Here is an 18,012-nt window from a genome sequence, read left to right on the forward strand (position 1 = left end):
TTCAATAGCTTCCTTTGCCAGTAGAATGAAGTCCTAGATCCCAATCTGGACCTTGCTTCTCCCTCTACCCTCATCTGCTTCTGATTTATCCTCTCACTCTGACTAAAAACTATCAGTTTCTCAAATTTGTACTCTTTATCACATTTTTTTTCTACATGACTTTTGCATAAATCTTATCTTCTGCCCTCAAGTGTTCTCTCTTTCTTTGGGCTAATTCCTATATCCTTTAGATCTCAACTTTAATTCAACCTGTGTACTTGCACAGAGTCCTGTGCTTAGAAAGTCCCCATGATTGGTTTCACTCCTCTGTCACCAACTTGAAATCCTTAATAATTTTGAACAAGGGGACCCACTTTTTCACTTTGTACTGGGCCCTGTACCTGTATGTATGTAACTGGTCCTGTTGATCATTTACTACGCACCACTGCCTCAGTGCTGAGGATACAATGGAATACAAAAAAGATGTGCTCTCTACTTTTCATATTGGTGGAAGAGGTAGACATTAATCAAACAACCAGAAGATAAACATAAAATGGCAACTGAGAAAAATGCTACAGAGGAAAGATATATGGAAATTTGGCTTAGTCAGAGAAGTCAGGAGATTCTTCCCTGAGGAAGTGAGCGTTGAGTGAGTCCTGCAGGATGAGAAATAAACCAGTCTTTCCATGGCTCCCCCTGCCCGCGTCTCCCCCCGCATCCCCATTTTATTAGATTCTCCTGTTCTGTCCCCTCTTTCCACCCTGTACTTCTCTTTTATAATGCCTGTTATTATTACTAATTATTTGTATGATAGCCAACTTTCTAGAGAGAATATAAGCTCACAGCGTGTCTCACTTTTCACCACTGTATTCTCAGATCATAGCACAGCACATAGTATTTAAGCAATATTTCTGAATGAAAAGATTATGAAATTTTTTGGCTATCATCTTTTTATTCATAAACTTTTTTTCATGTACAATTTAGTAATCTGCATTTTATTTTATTATTTTTTTAAACTATCATCACAACATTGTTGTTGTTTTTTAAAAAATTTTATTTTGGCTGCTTTGGGTCTTTGTTGCTGTACATGAGCTTTCTCTAGTTGCAGTGTCGTCGTGGAACACAGGCTCTAGGTGCGCAGGCTTCCGTAGTTGTGGCACACGGGCTTAGCAGTTGTGGCTCGCAGGCTCTAGAGCACAGGCTCTGTAGTTGTGGTGCACAGGCTTAATTGCTCCTCGGCATGTGGGATCTTCCTAGACCAGGGCTCGAACCTGTGTCCGCTGCATTGACAGGCGGATTCTTAACCACTGCGCCACCAGGGAAGCAGTAATCTGCATTTAAAAAAAAACTTAACACTGAGAAATTTTCAATTTTTTAAAACAAATTTCATAAACTGGCTAAATCAGGGGCTTTGAAGAGTTATCTGGAGGTTGGTATTCTGAATGGATTGGAGAGGGAGAGATTGGAGGTAAAGAGATTAAGTTAGGAGACAATAGGTATAAAATGGAGGAAGACCTGAACTAATAGTGTTCATTTACTTATTCAGCTATATTTACTAAGGACTTATTATAAATCAGCTAGTGTATTAGGCATTCACAATACAATCTTAAAAAAAAAAGATGACAGGGTCCCTTCCTGGAACTTACTGTGTATCAATGACAGGGCTAGAAAGGAAAAAAAAAAAATCCTTACCCTTTTCAGCTTCCTTCATAGATGTAGCAATGCTGTAATAAGGAGAATAGAAGCCTTCCATTAGGGGTGACCCAGAGAAATGTTTTGCAAAAATTCTGAAAGTTTGAAGTTCTAGTGGAATATCTTCCTTGTTTCACTGATAGATTTTTCTATTATTGTAACTTTCTCCTTTGAGTCATGTTTTTATCCTTTTTTGGTTCTTTTAACTATTACTTTTTTAAAAAAATCAAAAGTAACTAAATACTAAGTAAAAAGGAATGGCTAATATGCTGCTCTCTGAGAGACAGTCAGTGTTTTGTTTTTCTATTTTGGAAACCTTTGCAACTGGTTATCCTCCCTAACTTGAAGAAAACTGTTATTCGAAAATGTTATTTCCTACTGCCTCAGGGCATACTATCCTTTTCTCTTTTAAAGGTATTCTTCAGAATACTCTTCTCCCAGTTTGAAAAGCAGCAGGGAGTCAAAGTGTGGAATTAAATATGCAGCAATTTGCCACTCGCTTTAGGCCCTGCCTCAGTTACCGCAATAGAAAATGTCTGGGGATAAATACTTGTGGGGTAGATTCAATCCTCCTAGTGAAGATTATGAAGGGAACAAAGAGAGGGCACTTCCACTCCTCAGAGAAAGGTGTTCCCAAAAGGTTAAACACTAATTCAGGACAAAAAGAAACTAATATTTAAAAAGATTAACTCTGAATGATACTTAGGTCAGTTGTTTGATAGGGAAGAGAAGGAGGGAGGGAGTGCAGACCAGGGCTTGGCTGTATAACCTTGGGTAGGTAACCTAAACTTCTTTGAACCCCTGCCCTACTTAAAGAGTTTGGACCAAGGATCTCTAAAGTTCTTTCATCTCTAAAATTCTATGGTTCTGTGATTCCGTTGAGATGGGCCATTCTGTTGATTTCCTAGTCTCCATGAGGGAGGTAACTAGTCTCTGGGAGTGGAACTGAGTACCTTGATGGAGAATTATCAACGCAGAGGTGGGTGAACTTCATATTTACGGGGGTTTGGACCATAGAGATGCTCTTGGAAAATTTCCACGCGGGCCTTTTCCTCGTTCTTTAACCTGATTTTACAATTCCCTTGACACTTTGGGATGGGGGAGCGGGAAGGACCTATTTTAGACTGGGATTGTTCACTTTCAGCATTTCCCCTTATTATTAGACCTTAAAAAAAGAAAGAAGAAAAAAAAAGCCAAGAAACAGATCCCAAAGGAGTGGCAGTGGAAACTATGATTACGGGATCTCGAAAGGCCTGTAAAATCCGCTTCCCCATTTTCAGCCTTTCTTTGGTGTTAGGATCTTTTTACAATATATATTTTTGGCGGAGTGGGCCGAAGACTGAGGTTCGGAACAGTAAAGGGGGCGCTGGCGTGAGGGAGCTCCGGGTCAGACTCCCGCCGGCCGCAAGGCGGGCTCGAAGCTATCAACACAAGGGCGCGGCCGCGGGCGGGCGGGCCCCGGGGAGGGGCTTCACTGAGGCGCCGCGGGCCCAGCCGAGCGGGGCCGCCCGGGCTCGGCGCGCAGAGCGGCCGGGCGAGCGGTGGCGCTGCGGAGGCGGCGACCGAGGCCGGCGGGCGCGGAGGAGGGGCCCGAGAGTGGGGCGGCCGGCGGCAGCCGCCTCCGTGACGACTGCCGGCAGCGCGGCGACCTGAGGAGACCGAGCCGCGGGCCCCGCCGCCGCCGTCGCCGGTCCCTGTTGTCTTCCTTCTCCTCTCTCGGTGGGGGCGTCAGGAATGGGCCCCAACCGCCGCGGGCCCCGCACCGCGCGCCGCCCGTAGGCCCCAGCAGTGGGAGGCCGGCCGCCCGACCTCTCACCACCCCTTCGCCCTAGCCAAGCCGTCCCCACCCCAAATCCCCGGGAAGGAAGATGAGGGACACAGGTCCGGCGCTCAGCAGCCAGAGCAGCAGCAGCAGCGGTCGGGGGAGGGTGTTTCGCCGTTTCCTCTCAGCCGCCAGGACAAGATGGCAGCGGCCGCGGAGAGGGGCTGAGCCCGGGTTGGGTGGTGCCGCCTGCTGAAGCGCCTGGCTCCCTGTTCCCGACACGGCCCCGCACCCACCCCGGACATGCTCAGGGCTGCGGCCGCCCGAAGAGGGGAGAGCGCAGGCCTCTAGGAAGGTAAGTGAATAGGGCGAGGGGCGTACCCACCCCGGGGCGGGGGATCGGCCCCACCGGCCCCACCGGCCGCGCCTGCGTTCGGGGGGACCAGCGGGCCCCTCCCCTGGACCCTCGCGGGCCCGACGTCCCCTGGAGCGGTCCGCACCCGTTGCGCGTCCTGCACCCCCATCCGCATCCCCTGCGCTCATGCCCCGCGTTTCCGTACCGGACCCGACGGGGTGGCGGGGCCAGGCGTCTCCCTTGAGGCCGGGGCGCCCCGGGCCCGAGGCCCCCGGACGCGGGGGCCGCGCGTGGTTCCTGCGCGCTGTGGCGCAGCCTCGGGGAAGCCGCGCTTGGGCTGGGCCAGACCGGGCGGCCCCCGCCGCCTCCTGCCAGGGTTGCGCAACGGCTCTTCCCAGCAACCGAAGTTTTGTTTAGTCCCACATGGGGCCTCTTCCCTCACCGCAGCCTGGCCCGTCACTACGGAGACCTCTTGTCTTTCATTAAAGGGGAACAAACACAAACACACGCACGCACGCAATTTGAGCGCCGCGGCCGATGGCTGCGTCCCTGGCTTTGTGGCCCAGTCCCCAGCGTCGCCGAGCGGCGGGTTTGGAGGGTGTCAACTCTGGGGACGTGAGTGCGTGTGATTGTTGGGGAGGAGAAATGTGATCCGCCGCTCCGCGTCCCCCGCCGCGGCCGGAGGAAGGCGTGGCGGCCGCGCGGCGGGTCTGCTGCCGGCGTCTCTCGTTAGGGTGGCGGCCGCCCTCTCCCCTTCGCGGCGCTGGGAGAACTCGCGGAAAGACTTCGGATGAGCGAGAATGTCTGTTTTCCTGTCGGGAGGGAGACGGCTGTTTTAAAATGGTATGTGGCTCTTGGCCGAAGCCTGTTGTTTCCCAATCTTATCTCTGCTTGAGGAATTGCGCTTGAAGGGTGTGTGCGTAAATTACCTTGGACCTGTTACAGAGCAGTCATAACACGTTCAGTCCTTGAACCGTGTTTTCACAACCTCTTGCTGCCCTGTTAGAATTTATTTTTTCACCTGCCGTTCGCTGCTTCTCATTAAAGGAGCTTCTTTTAGCAACAGTGAAGTTTTTCAGATTATCGTCCCGTTTACAGGGAAAGCTCATGGTTGGTTCTGTTGTCAGCTTTGATGTCTCTCTGGTCTAGGGCCAGAAAAGTTAGCTGGTAAACCAGCCTGTGCCTGTGTTATGCATACCTTCTAGTAGTTTGGAGATGGGGGTGAATTTTTTTTTTTTTTCTATTTTAGGTATTTGCTTGTTAGGTGTAGCTTCTGAAGTGGAAGGAGTTATATTTAAACCATTTCAGTTTATTTCTAAGATTTAATTGCTGGGCGCTTTAAAATTTTGAGAGGTTCTCTTGATCAAATTTTTGATGCAAACTTTTAAACAGGATCGTGTTTTGTTTGTAACCCAACCAAAGACATTTTAATCCTGCATTCTCATTTGATTTTTCAGAAGCTAGGCATGCCTCACCATATGTTTGATAAGTCTAGATTCTGCTTATGCTTGCAAGTGCGGTGCTAATTTTATACAGTGAGCCGTGATAAGATTTTGATAGGTCATGATTAAACTTAGTATTTAAGTAAACAAAATAAGACTGACCTTTTTATGAAAGATAGTTTTTATAGTTTTGTTAGTTACCTTATGTCTTTATATGCCACTTAAGAGTAATAGAAATGGAACCAACCAAATAAAGTTCCTTACTTTTAAATCAACAAGGTATTTCTTGGTATATTTATGGGTGCATTCCTAAAGTACAGGGAACTATTATTTATGAAATATAATGCTCAACCTGATTGAGGTTTATTTTTCTTTTATTTTTGAAACTTGTTTTTAATTTGTGTTAAGGTAAAGGTGGGCTGATATATTTGATACTTTGGACATTTCACTGTGCAGTTTTTTTCTTGCATTTATGGGAAAATTGAATAATTTGTCCCTTAATTTTTTATACTTTAGGGACTGTTTTTAAAATTTTTTTGTGGAGAGCCTTAGATTAAAACTATGTTTTAGAAAGGTAAAATGAGCTTGAAATCTAGAACAGAACCAGCCATTAAATATTTCAGATTTATATTTGGACATTGCTGACTACAGTAGCTAAACATGCATATTAGGCAAGCAGATCATAACATGGTGAGCCAGCCTCAGTCTATTGTCATAATATCTTTTCCATTGAATTTGTCATTATATTGCTTATAAACCAGTCATTGGCTTCTGGGCATGGAGTTTTAGAGTCACATAAAAGTGGATGGTTTTTATGAGGTAATTCTTCTTGTAAACATGCTTGAAAAGAAGTTTCAGATCATACTATTTTATTTTTTTGGATCTTCTGTCATGGGGTATCATAAAATGGTGCAAATTACAGAGGTAGATTGCTGTAGCTAGTATGGCAGGGCACATAAGTATTTGTTGAATGCAGGTTATTGAAAGCCCCGCCCTCCCCTTTTTTTCTTGCAACTTAAAATAGCAACAGCTGTCAAGTGAACTTTTTGATTGAGCTTCGTTTTAAATATTTGATACATCAGCATTGAGAGCATCTATATGTAAGGGTGGAAGAGGAAAGTGTAAATTTCAGAGTGCTAAAATGCTGTTTCCCAAGCCTGTTTCACATCCATTGAATGGAATACTTGTTTGCATGTTATTTTCCATTTGAATATTAGAATGACTTATTCTGGTAACTTTTGAAGTTAACTTTCTTAATATGCTTTTCTGATTGTAGCAGTTCACCACTGAGGGTGATGATATGGTACATTAGAATTGCATTATTGGTGGTTAATTCAGAGGTTTTAAAAATAGTTTCCATTGTAACTTTACATATGTTTGAATTTGGAGTTGAAAATGTCATGGCAGTATTTAGATTTAAAGGTATTCCAAGGAACTGTGAAATTTTCCACATTTAAAAATATTCCTCCAGAATTATTCTTGCCTCTAAACTATTAAAGGACATAAAGTAACTTGCTACATGATTATATTGTTGCTGCCAAAAGAAATCTTCATGTATAATTTCTGGTTTTGCAGCTGTCCTAATTTCCTAATATCTGAAGTTGAAACTCCCAGTGTGGTATGTTTAAATTGGAAGTTACTTTTGATGACGAATTCCTAGAACTTTGTTAAAATCGAGGAACCTGTCAGTGTATTTTATTACTTTTGAAAGGGTGTTCCCTCCCACCCCCCACCCCCACTTGCTGAAAGGGAAACCCTTTCTGTATGATACATATGTAAGTCTAAATAAATTATTTGAAATGTCCTTACTGGTTTGAAATGTCCTTACTGTCCTTACTGGTTCTGGATTCAACTGCTTAAAATACATTTTGTCTAGTACCTTTAAGCATTTAACATAAGTTGAATATAGGGATATAGATTTGGAGTAGAAGTTTTGAATCAGTGGAGGATTTTAGGATAGCCAAAGCACTTATGTGACCGACTTGAGGAAACACAGTGCACTTCTTTTGGTTGGATTGGTATAATTAAGAGTGATTTGGGGGCTTCCCTGGTGGTGCAGTGGTTAAGAATCCGCCTGCCAATGCAGGAGACACGGGTTCGAGCCCTAGTCCGGGAAGATCCCACATGCTGCGGAGCAACTAAGCCCATAAGCCACAACTACTGAGCCTGCGCTCTAGAGCCCACGAGCCACAACTACTGAGCCCACGCGCGGCATCTACTGAAGCCTGCGTGCTCTAGAGCCCGTGCTCCGCAACAAGGGAAGCCACCACAATGAGAAGCCCACACACCGCAACGAAGACCTAACACAGCCAATCAATCAATCAATCAATAAAATTGTTTTAAAAAAAAGAGTGGTTTGGGGAAGAACAACTTAATGTTAGTGTGCTGCTTCTGTAGCTTTGTCACAGCTGTTGTTTTGGACTTAATCAGTTAGGACCAAGCTAGAACAGATATTTAGAGGATGTTTGTTATACATTTTACCTAAATGTTTGTTGAATTAGACCTTGACTGATTTAGCAGATCATGCTGTTCTCCTCAGTTGATACTTGGGCCATGTGTCACTACACAAAGGCAACGTATTGCCTAGATTCTGAAGCATACCACTGTATGCTAGGGTGTTAGAGCCTCTGCTCTTACTACTTGTGTGGAAATTAAAAGAACTGGATGAGTATTGGAAATACTATATATTTAGGGTGGCATTTGTAGTTTGGGGACAGCTAAGTCATTAAACTGATTTACTTTGTGTTTTATATTTAGTAGTTAATGCCAAGTCAATACTTTAGAAAGCTGTCTTATTCTAACAGATAAGTCTTTGAAATGAAACAAACCAAGAATAATATTTTTTACCTTAAATGTATTTTTTTTGACCCAAATAATTTCTCTAATTTTCTGAGAATTTTTCACTGCTAAGAGAGACTGAATGGGAGGGAAGGTAGGGGGACAGATGAGGTAGAAGAAGCTGGGCTGTAGTGGGGGTGACTTAATTGGATTTGGGAGACTTAGAAATCTATTTTGATTTAAATGTTCAAGTTGCTAGAAACCAGGGTTCTCTTAGTTATAAGGTCAGTGAAATATTGTGGTAGCTATTAGCGGGGGCTAATCTTCGTTGCACTGTGTGGGCTTCTCATTGCGGTGGCCTCTCTTGTGTGGAGCATGGGCTCTGGGCGCAAGGGCTTCAGTAGTTGTGGCACGTGGGCTCAGTAGTTGTGGCTTGTGGGTTCTAGAGCGCAGGCTCCGTAGTTGTGGCACACGGGCTTAGTTGCTCTGCAGCATGTGGGATCTTCCCAGACCAGGGCTCGAACCCGTGTCCCCTGCATTGGCAGGCAGATTCTTAACCACTGTGTCACCAAGGAAGCGCCATCTCTTCTTTTGAAGATTAGATTTCCAGATACTTTTTCATGTTACATTTTCTTTGCTGCTTTGTCTTTTTTTTGTCTCCTTAACCAAAAAGGTTACACCTAAAAGAAGTGGAGATTTAGAGAAGCATAAAGAGAAGTATAATACTTTGCTCCTTTGAGCTCTGCTTTTTCCTTTAGGTAAGGATCTAAATTGTGAAAGACTGATTATTTAGTATAACTCTTGGTCACATTGAAAATAAAGGATTGCCAGAGGTGGTCAGATAAATTCTTTACTTTATATAATTATTAATGCTGGAGCACCTTTTCTAATTGGAAAAAAATTGTTTAGGCTTGATTGATATTGAAATAAATCAACAAAATAAGAGTCACTGTCTCCCCACCTTTAAAATTTTGTAGTCCTTTATTATAAACTATATATATATATTTTTTTGTTTGTTTGTTTGCGGTACGTGGGCCTCTCACTGTTGTGGCCTCTCCCACTGCGGAGCACAGGCTGTGGATGCGCAGGCTCAGCGGCCATGGCTCACGGGCCCAGCTGCTCCGCGGCATGTGGGATCTTCCTGGACCGGGGCACGAACCCGTGTCCCCTGCATCTGCAGGCGGACTCTCAACCACTGTGGGAAGCCCTATTATAAACTATATTTGATTATATATGGCTTTGAAAATTGTCTTTAGAATTTGATAGAAAATATAAAACTTGGCTGCATTTGACTAGCCAGTTATTCCCTTTTAGAAATTAAAAAGTATTTGATTTACCAAAAACATTAATATTAGTTTTAAATTCAACTTCTTCCTACTTTGTTGTATATTATTCATAAATTAAACAAAATCTGTTGCAGTTTTTTAAAAACAGAATAGTAAACTTTGCAGAAAATAACTTGCTTAGAAAATGTTTTCTCCCCTATAAAGCAATTATCTTAAAGGCGTAAAAATTTCATTTGTGTCTATTTTGACTGTGTGTTATCTGTTTAATAATACAGTAAGAGTCTTGTAGGTTTGGTAAACTATACTACTTTAGATAAATAATGCTACAGTCTTAAATAGTTAATAAGTCAGATGGACTGATAACATATTGAAAATTGAACCTGACTTTCTACAGACATTTTTTTAGAGTATAATTTAATACTTCTGAGGGCTTTAAATCTGTAATTTATTACAACTTCTATTGAGATTAAATAGGGTACAGTGACTTAAACTCACAATGAAAACTACTGGTTATATGCTAGATAGCCTATTGCTATGATGCTACGCTTCACTACATTCTCAAAACAAAAGAAAACAAACACGTTTTGAGCCAACTTGTAATCAGTTTCATCGGAGACAGTACAAGTATCTCTATAGTATATTAGTTGTAGTTTTGTATTTTAAGTTAGATAAGAATAGTATTGTGTTCAAAAGTATTAGCTTTTTTTTTTTTTTTTGCGGTATGCGGGCCTCTCACTGTTGTGGCCTCTCCCGTTGCGGAGCACAGGCTCCGGACGCGCAGGCTCAGCGGCCATGGCTCACGGGCCCAGCCGCTCCGCGGCATGTGGGATCTTCCCGGACCGGGGCACGAACCCGCGCCCCCTGCATCAGCAGGCGGACTCTCAAACACTGTGCCACCAGGGAAGCCCAAAAGTATTAGCTTTTTAATCTGGTTAGTATGCTTTAAATATTTTTTTGTAGCTGGATCACAGACTCTGACCGCAAATAAATTAATTTTATTATGGCAGGTAAAACAATGATAAAATAAGTGTTTGAAAACTATTTTATCTAGTTTGAGTGCCCATTAAGTGCAAGGTGTACTGTGCTGTGAATGAAGAGAGTAAGACATGATGATCCCTGCTTTGAGGAAGTAAATTTTATTTTTACCAGTTATTTTTACCAGTTTAGTAGTATAATTGCCTTATAGAGACGTGCTGTATGTTAATTTAAATGAAGGAATTGGTCATTTCTCAAATATGGTTAATCTAGTTCTCTTGTTCTCTCAGGGTTTTTCCTTCTGGACATGCTTAATTCTTGCATTGCCTGAGAAAGTTGTTAAGGTTTGCCTTTTCTAACTATATTATTACCTTCTCAGTTTGGAGTACAGAGATCTCCAAACCTCTCTTATGCCACCTGTGGAAAGAAAATAGGTGAAAACAGCATATAGATAGAATTCCATTTTACTGTACTTTAAAAACTATTGAAATTGCTAGCTTTAACTTATTTTGAAACCACTATTCAGAAGGGATATTATTTGTGTAGTTAATTTGTGTAAATCAAAAGTCTGTTTAACTTGGGCTCCTTAAAAACAGTCGTGCAAAGGGCAAGTATTGTATTGTGTTGCTCCAATTATAGTTGTATATGATATATTCTTTTTCTTAAAATTGTTGCGGTGCGCGGGCTTCTCATTGTGGTGGCTTCTCTTGTTGCGGAGAACCGGCTCTAGGCACGTGGACTTCAGTAGTTGTGGCACTCAGGCTCAGTAGTTGTGGCTCCTGGGGTCTAGAGCTCAGGCTCAGTAGTTGTGGCTCGTGGGCTTAGTTGCTCTGTGGCATGTGGGATCTTCCTGGAGCAGGGCTTGAACCCATATCCCCTGCATTGGCAGGCGGATTCTTAACCGCTGTGCCACCAGGGAAGTCTTGTATGATGTATTCTTTACGAGCTTTGACAATTTGGTAACATTTTGATATTTTATATTTGTGTATTTAAAATTGAATTCTTTTTTGTTTGTTTGTTTTGTTTTGTTTTTGGCTGCACACCCCGCGGCTTGCGGGATCTTAGTTCCCCAACCAGGGATTGAACTGAGTCCCCAGCAGTGAAAGTGCCATGCCAGGGAATTCCCGAAAATTGAATTCTGCTTGGAAACCTACTTAGGTTGTTAGGGACTATAGCATAATTGGTTTGCCAATAGCTTTTTTTTTTTTTTTTTAATTAGAGTATAGTTGCTGCCAGTAGCTTTTGCGTAGAAAATAGTTGGAATGCTTGCTTTGTGAGTTGCCCTAAGCCTAGTGTGGCTTTGCTGAAAGTATTTCTAGTGCCTACTTTGTAACTTGTAAAATCTCTTTAAAGTATCTCATATCTGAAGGTGTATCTAGCTTGAAATTGTTTCATATTAATCTGACTGGAAGAAAATGAAATACCTCAATTTATAACCTATTAAAAGGTAACCTAATACCTTACCTTTTGGGGAAGGGTTACACTAAAAAGTATAAAATAGTATCTGAACTGTTCCTTGAGGTCAGAGACCATGTCTTAAAGGGTTTTTTTAATATCTCCTAAAGTGCCTAGTTGACATTGGGGAATCAAATATAATTATTATAAAAGTAATCAAATACAGGCATTCTATACTCATATCCTTTAATCAAAGGATAGCGTCTTTATTGAGTAGCTTGACAGGTACCTCACCAAGCAGTTGTGAATGTGTCATAGACACATTTAACTTCTCAGAACTCTCCTCTTCCCCTCACTCCTTAATTCTAACAGATGAGTCTGTTTCTTATGTAGAGGTTAACAGGCATGAATTACTCCAAATTTCCAGCCCTCTACCTCTGAGCATAACTTCTACCGCTACACACTTTGTGTTTTCACTACACTCAAGAAAAGAAACATCTCCTTCCCTCCAAGATTACTCCCTATTCTCTCTTATGGGTTTCATTCTGAATTGTGTTTTTCAGCATCTTGAACCTGTCTGATAACTTCCATTTCCCCCTTTTTCTTGGCCCTTTTTCTTCAGCCTTTTGAAATGGTCAGGTATCTGGCATCCTTAAGCAGCCATCTTTTAATTGTGCCTCCCCAGGTCTGTGGACCTATCTTCCCTACTCTGTTTCTTCCACACTTCGTAATGTGTACTCTAGCCTCTACTTGAATTTCTATTCACTTCTTAGCTCTTGGCAGTGTAGCTCTCTGTCCATGCCACTCTAGTGAAGTCTGATTTCAGGTAATGATAATGGCTTAGTGATAATTTTTACTGTTTGAATTTGCAAGGTTTCTATGAATAAATAATATTTTAAGTGGTAACATTGTTATAAAATAACCATTTTGGCATATTCATCATGTATAATTAATATGTAATCATTACTTTTATAGCTGAGATTTTATCTAGCCTCTTATGCGGTTGCCTGAAAAATGGCATGAGGTCAGTTTTGGCCAATAAGAAATTTTTAGTTATTATCTGAGAATGAATTTCTCATCAGTAAACTAACTACTTTTTGGCCATTTTCAAGTGATTTAGCATGTTTTTGTTTATTTTATGCCATGGGATCAATAGCTAGCCTTAATTTTGAACTTAAAATGTGTTAGATATTACTTAGGCAACTTCAATCTGAACTAAGCTTTCTTTTTTAAAAAAATTATTTTATTGAAATATAGTTGATTTACAATGGGTTTATTTCTACTGTACAGCAAAGTGATTCCACTATACATATATATATAGTGTTTTTCATATTCCTTTCCATTATGGTTTATTATAGGATACTGAATATAGTTCCCTGTGCTATATAATAGGACCTTGTTGTTTATTGATTCTATATACAATAGTTTGCATCTGCTGATACCAACTCCCCAATCCATCCCCCTTCCCCCTTGGCAACCACAAGTCTGTTATATCTGTGAGTCTGTTTCTGTGAATTAAACTTTCTTTTTTTTTTGAATTAAACTTTCTTAATCATCTTTTTATCTTTTTATATGTTTATGGCATTAAAAAACCTCTTTAGCCAGATAAATCTGAATAAGTTTTTATCATTATAATTCTGATACATAAAATTGTATAGTATCCTATATGACAGTGTGGCTTTTTACACCTGTATAAAAATTTGTTTTCAGTGTGTTTCTGTGGAGCTTGTTGTAGAAGAAATATTTATGTGACCCTTGCTAAATGCATATAAATCTGCAGTTTTAGTTCACAGCTTATTATATCCAACCCAACAATGTGTCACTTTAAGAAGTTAATGATTAGAGGTAGTCAGAGCCAAACAGAAGCAGTTCTGATAATTTCTAAGAATTCAGGGTCCTTTCTTTGAGAGTACTTTGTTTTTTTAAAGTGTATTTTAAAAATATTTATTTATTTATTTATTTTTGGATGCATCGGGTCTTTGTTGCTATGCAAGGGCTTTCTCTAGTTGCATCGAGCGGGGGGTGGGGTGGGGGGGCTACTCTTCTTTGTGGTGCGCGGGCTTCTCATTGCGGTGGCTTCTTTTGTTGTGGAGAGCAGGCTCAATAGTTGTGGCGCATTTGCTCCACAGCATTTGGGATCCTCCCGGACCAGCGCTCGAACCTGTGTCCCCTGCTTTGGCATGCGGATTCTTAACCACTGCGCCAACAGGGAAGTCCCATCTTTGGGAGTACTGTTGAGAAGCCGATGGTTTTCTTTACTCTTTAAGGCTCTATGAATTACATTGTTCTAGTTTTTTCTGGCTTTCTTAAGGATACCTTTTGTGAATCTCTGCCCTGTCCTCTTCCTCAAATTTTTGTCATGAGAATAAGAATGAGATCTTTATTTTTCTTAACATAGTCTCATTTCTGTTCCTTCTGTTGTTTCTCACTTGATACCATAGAGTTTCCTGAAGCACAGGATTTCCTGATGCCATTGTGAAAGATCATCCTCAGTTCATAAGGTATATATGACATTTAAATTTTGAAACTCGAAGGTTTCTGCATTTAGAAAGGTTTTTGAAGGTACTTCACTGAGTTCCTGAAAAAGGGCATTTATATAAAGCGGCATATCTGGCAACCAAATATGAATAGAGAAAACATAATTGAAGGGAAGAAAAAAACAGCTTTGGATTTAGCAGTGTAGGTCACATCATGACCATGTAGGGTCTTAACATAATTTGGGAAGAACAAGTAGTTGAATTTTTTGTTCCAGTTTATTTTTTCAAGCCCTAAAATGTCTTTCATAAAGATTTTTTAAAACTAAAAGTACTAAAATCAAGCTTATACAGCTGTAACTTTTTGTCTTTTCAGCTCTTAGAAATGTAAAACTGTTGTTAGTGTGTGCCTGTGGGGCAGCTACTGTTACCACTTCACACTGGTTTTTAGACTTCTAATTCTTGTAGCATACATTACTCTGGAGTGATAGTACTCCTTCAGTAGTACTGAATGTAGAATGCTGTACAAAAGGAGAATGTAAAAGTTGTTTATTTAGCATAGCCCATAATTTAGAAAAGTTTTATAGAACTTGACCTTTAATTCTGTAAATGTTCATTTAGAACTTTGAACTATTATCTCTTACAAAAATCTTATTTGTCAGCGTAATCTTTTCCTTTATATTGCTTTATCAACAGTGGACATTTGATCAAATTATTAATCTACGATTCAGCTTCCTCTGAATTGTTTCAGAGGTGTTTTAGGTTAGGAGATATTCTTCTGGTAAGGACCATTTGATCTTTGCCTTCTTAGTCTTTAATAATTCAGGCTTTAAAGGATTTTTATAAGAAATAAAAGTTTTGTGGTGGTTCTTTTGGGACAGATTTCCTACAAAGTAGAAAATAATTCATTTGGCTTTCTAGTAAGGGAGTTGTTCATAACCTAAAGATGTAAAGCTGTTTAATTTTTCTAGCAATCCATTGATAGGTATTGGTATTGATATTGTGTGACAAATTTAAATAAAGTTTACTTTTGTACGTGTTTTATAAACCAGATGTGAATTATTAATCTTAAAGTTTACTTCAATAAAGAGTGCTTCAGGTGAACTTTTCATTTTTATTCAACTTTTCAGTCGATATTTCCATTTCTGAGTTTTGATTTTTATATAGCTTTAAAAAAAATCTAGAGAATTATATGCTTTAGTAAGCGTAGTTCTTAAGTACTGTTTTTAATTAACTCTTTTCTAGCCTTTCTAAAGTAAAAACTTGTATTAACAGGGTGAATTCTAGCAGCTTTGAAATGTCCAACAGATCACTTTCTGTTCCAAAAGTTAGAATGTTTTGCTAAGTCAGATGAAGCTTGTTATTTAACATGCTGATTTGTGTTATAGTCAACACATTCCCTAGATGCTTTGCTCACAATACTGCTGGAAAATACCCAAGACTTTAGTGTTTTCAAATAAATGTTTTGTGAGTACCTGAGACAGCAGGTTTATTTTTTGAAGCTTTACAATTTGTGGCGGTTCATTTATATGAAAAGGTTTCTTACATGAGATGTTTTAGTGTCAGTAATTTCCTGGATATAATACTGGTAAAATGACCTGCTTAATGATATAGGTATTAAAATGTCCAATGAAGAGTTAAACTTACTATTCACACTAAAAACTTATTTTCTAGTGCACCCTGTCTTTTATTTCTAAGAAGACATGCTGTTTTGTCTTTTATAAATATGCACTTTAAACAAAGTAAGTGAAAAATGGAAGTGTAACTAGATACTGCTTTTTATTGCCTGAATATTGCTAGTCATATAGTTCCATTTTCTAATTCCTATTGTAGAGCCTTGTATAGACTAGTACTAAGGTTCTCTGTCTTTCAAGAATGAGAAGACCTTTTTAGTTGAATTTATTGGACCACATAGTGAAATACTAATTTTAGTCTCTGTTGATTGAAGGAATTGCATAATGACCCAAAGCTCCAAAAACCAATGTGAATTAAGTAATACTTTTTTTTTTTTTTTTTTAAATTTTTGGCTGCGTTGAGTCTTCGTTGCTGCGAGCGGGCTTTCTCTAGTTGCGGCGAGCGGGGACTACTCTTCGTTGCTGTGTGCAGACTTCTCATTGCAGTGGCTTCTCTTGTTGCGGAGCACAGGCTTTAGGTGCGCGAGCTTCAGTAGTTGTGGCTCGCGGGCTCTAGAGCTCAGGCTCAGTAGTTGTGGCTCACTGGCTTAGTTGCTCCGTGGTGTGTGGGATCTTACCGGACAAGGCTCGAACCCGTGTCCCCTGCACTGGCAGGTGGATTCTTAACCACTGCGCCACCAGGGAAGTCCCAAAGTAATACTTTTAAATGAAAAGATTTCCTCTCACTGTTTATGAAAACCTTTTTTTAAAAAATTAGTGCTGGCACATGATCCCACGGACTTGCTCTGTGCCTGAGAATTCTGGATTTTAGGTGATCTGGGCCATGCCTAAGATATTCAGCAGTTCATTCCCAAATGAGTAACCCTTGAAGAGCAGCCTTGTGCAAGAAAAACATTATTTTATGCCTGTCACTCATATACTTTTTTTTCTGTTTAATTTGTGACTTGACAAAAATTCTAACCTACAGAAAATTTACAAGAATAGTACAAAGAATTCCTCTATATATTTTTCACCTAGATTCTTCAAATGTTAACATTTTACACCATTTGCATTTACCTTTTCTCTCTACATCTGTATTTTTTTCCTTCAACTTTTTGTAAGTTGCAGACTTGACTTCCGTATACACCTGATTTTTTTCCTAAAAGCAAAGACTGTTTTGTTTTATGTCTATGTTTTCTGTAATCTGAAAAGTTTCTCAGTCTTTGTGTTGTTTCCTGATATTGACATTTTGAAGAATACTGCCAGTTATTCTGTGGAATGGCTCTCAATTTGGATGTTTGTTTTCTTGTTCTTGGACGTATCACAGTGACGTGTATTCCTCTCAGTACATCATACCAGGAGGCATATGATGTTGATATATCCCGTTACAAGTGATTTTAACATTGATCACTTGGTTAAGGTGGCATCTGCCAGTTTCTTCCTTTTGATTCGTATGTATCTTGTGGGAATGTACTTTGAAATGTATGGCCATGAAGGGTCTTGCAAGCTAACAAATTAGCCATGGCTGCTGGCAGAAGATAGACTCTGAGGTCAGAGCTAAAGGACTTTCGTACTCAGCGATAGTGGTAGTCAGTGTGTCAGTATTTCCTGTTTCCCCAGTTCAGTTCCCACAGGGTGCTGTAAACAGGGCCCGGTGACTCCTGCACAAGAGGAGTTGCGCTCCAGGCGGGGAACCCCAGGTTTAGGAAACTTTTATAAGGGGCAGTGAGCCTGCCTGACATGCGCCCAAGAAGGAGTCATTATCTTTTGTTATCCTGGACATGAAACAACCTGCCCTTTGCTCAGGAGAAAGACGCTATCTCTACCTTCAAGGCTGTTCAATATACAAATATCCTTGAAAGGAGACTGCAGAACAAAGGCATTCAGTGTCCCTGCTTGCAAGACATGGAGAAACATGAGAGATCCATGGTGAATTGTCTCCCAACAATAATATCCTGTTATTCTTGAAACTTTCACCCACTAGGTTTTGTTTGTTTTTTTTCCTTAAATTTTACTGGAGTATAGTTGATTTACAATGTTGTGTTAGTTTCAGGTGTACAGCAGAGTGATTCGGTTATACATATACATATATTCATTCTTTTTCTCACCTGCTAGTTTTTGCATCCATTGATAATTCTTGTTTGAATCAATTATTATGATTGTTGCCAAAAAGTTAATTTTTAATTCCATCATTCCTTTATGTTTATTAATTGCTTTTCCCTCTTTCCTGACTTATTCTCCATGTCCCTTACTCATGCCCT

General features: G+C 40.4%; 1 protein-coding gene and 1 long non-coding RNA gene across 4 annotated transcripts in view; one reads left to right on the forward strand and one right to left on the reverse strand.

Moving 5' to 3' along the window:
* Window positions 1-1,009: 1,009 nt before the first annotated feature.
* Window positions 1,010-4,134, reverse strand: LOC138414153 (uncharacterized). Its single transcript, XR_011246574.1, has 3 exons — window positions 3,994-4,134; window positions 1,672-1,703; window positions 1,010-1,310 (listed from the first exon to the last, which is right to left on the reverse strand). It is a non-coding gene; the product is annotated as an uncharacterized lncRNA (long non-coding RNA).
* The window catches only part of HIPK3 (homeodomain interacting protein kinase 3), a 92,100-nt gene continuing 77,293 nt past the window's right edge, over window positions 3,206-18,012 (forward strand). For 2 of the 3 annotated variants that reach the window (XM_060018667.1, XM_060018669.1), the window contains exon 1: window positions 3,206-3,788. The gene's annotated coding sequence lies outside the window, so the exon portion shown is untranslated. Of the gene's footprint in view, window positions 3,789-4,493; window positions 4,632-18,012 lie in introns of those variants that run through there. The other variant, XM_060018668.1, reaches the window with a different exon arrangement.

The sequence above is a fragment of the Delphinus delphis genome, chromosome 8 (assembly GCF_949987515.2).
Source record: "Delphinus delphis chromosome 8, mDelDel1.2, whole genome shotgun sequence".
NCBI classification, from domain to species: Eukaryota; Metazoa; Chordata; class Mammalia; order Artiodactyla; family Delphinidae; genus Delphinus; species Delphinus delphis.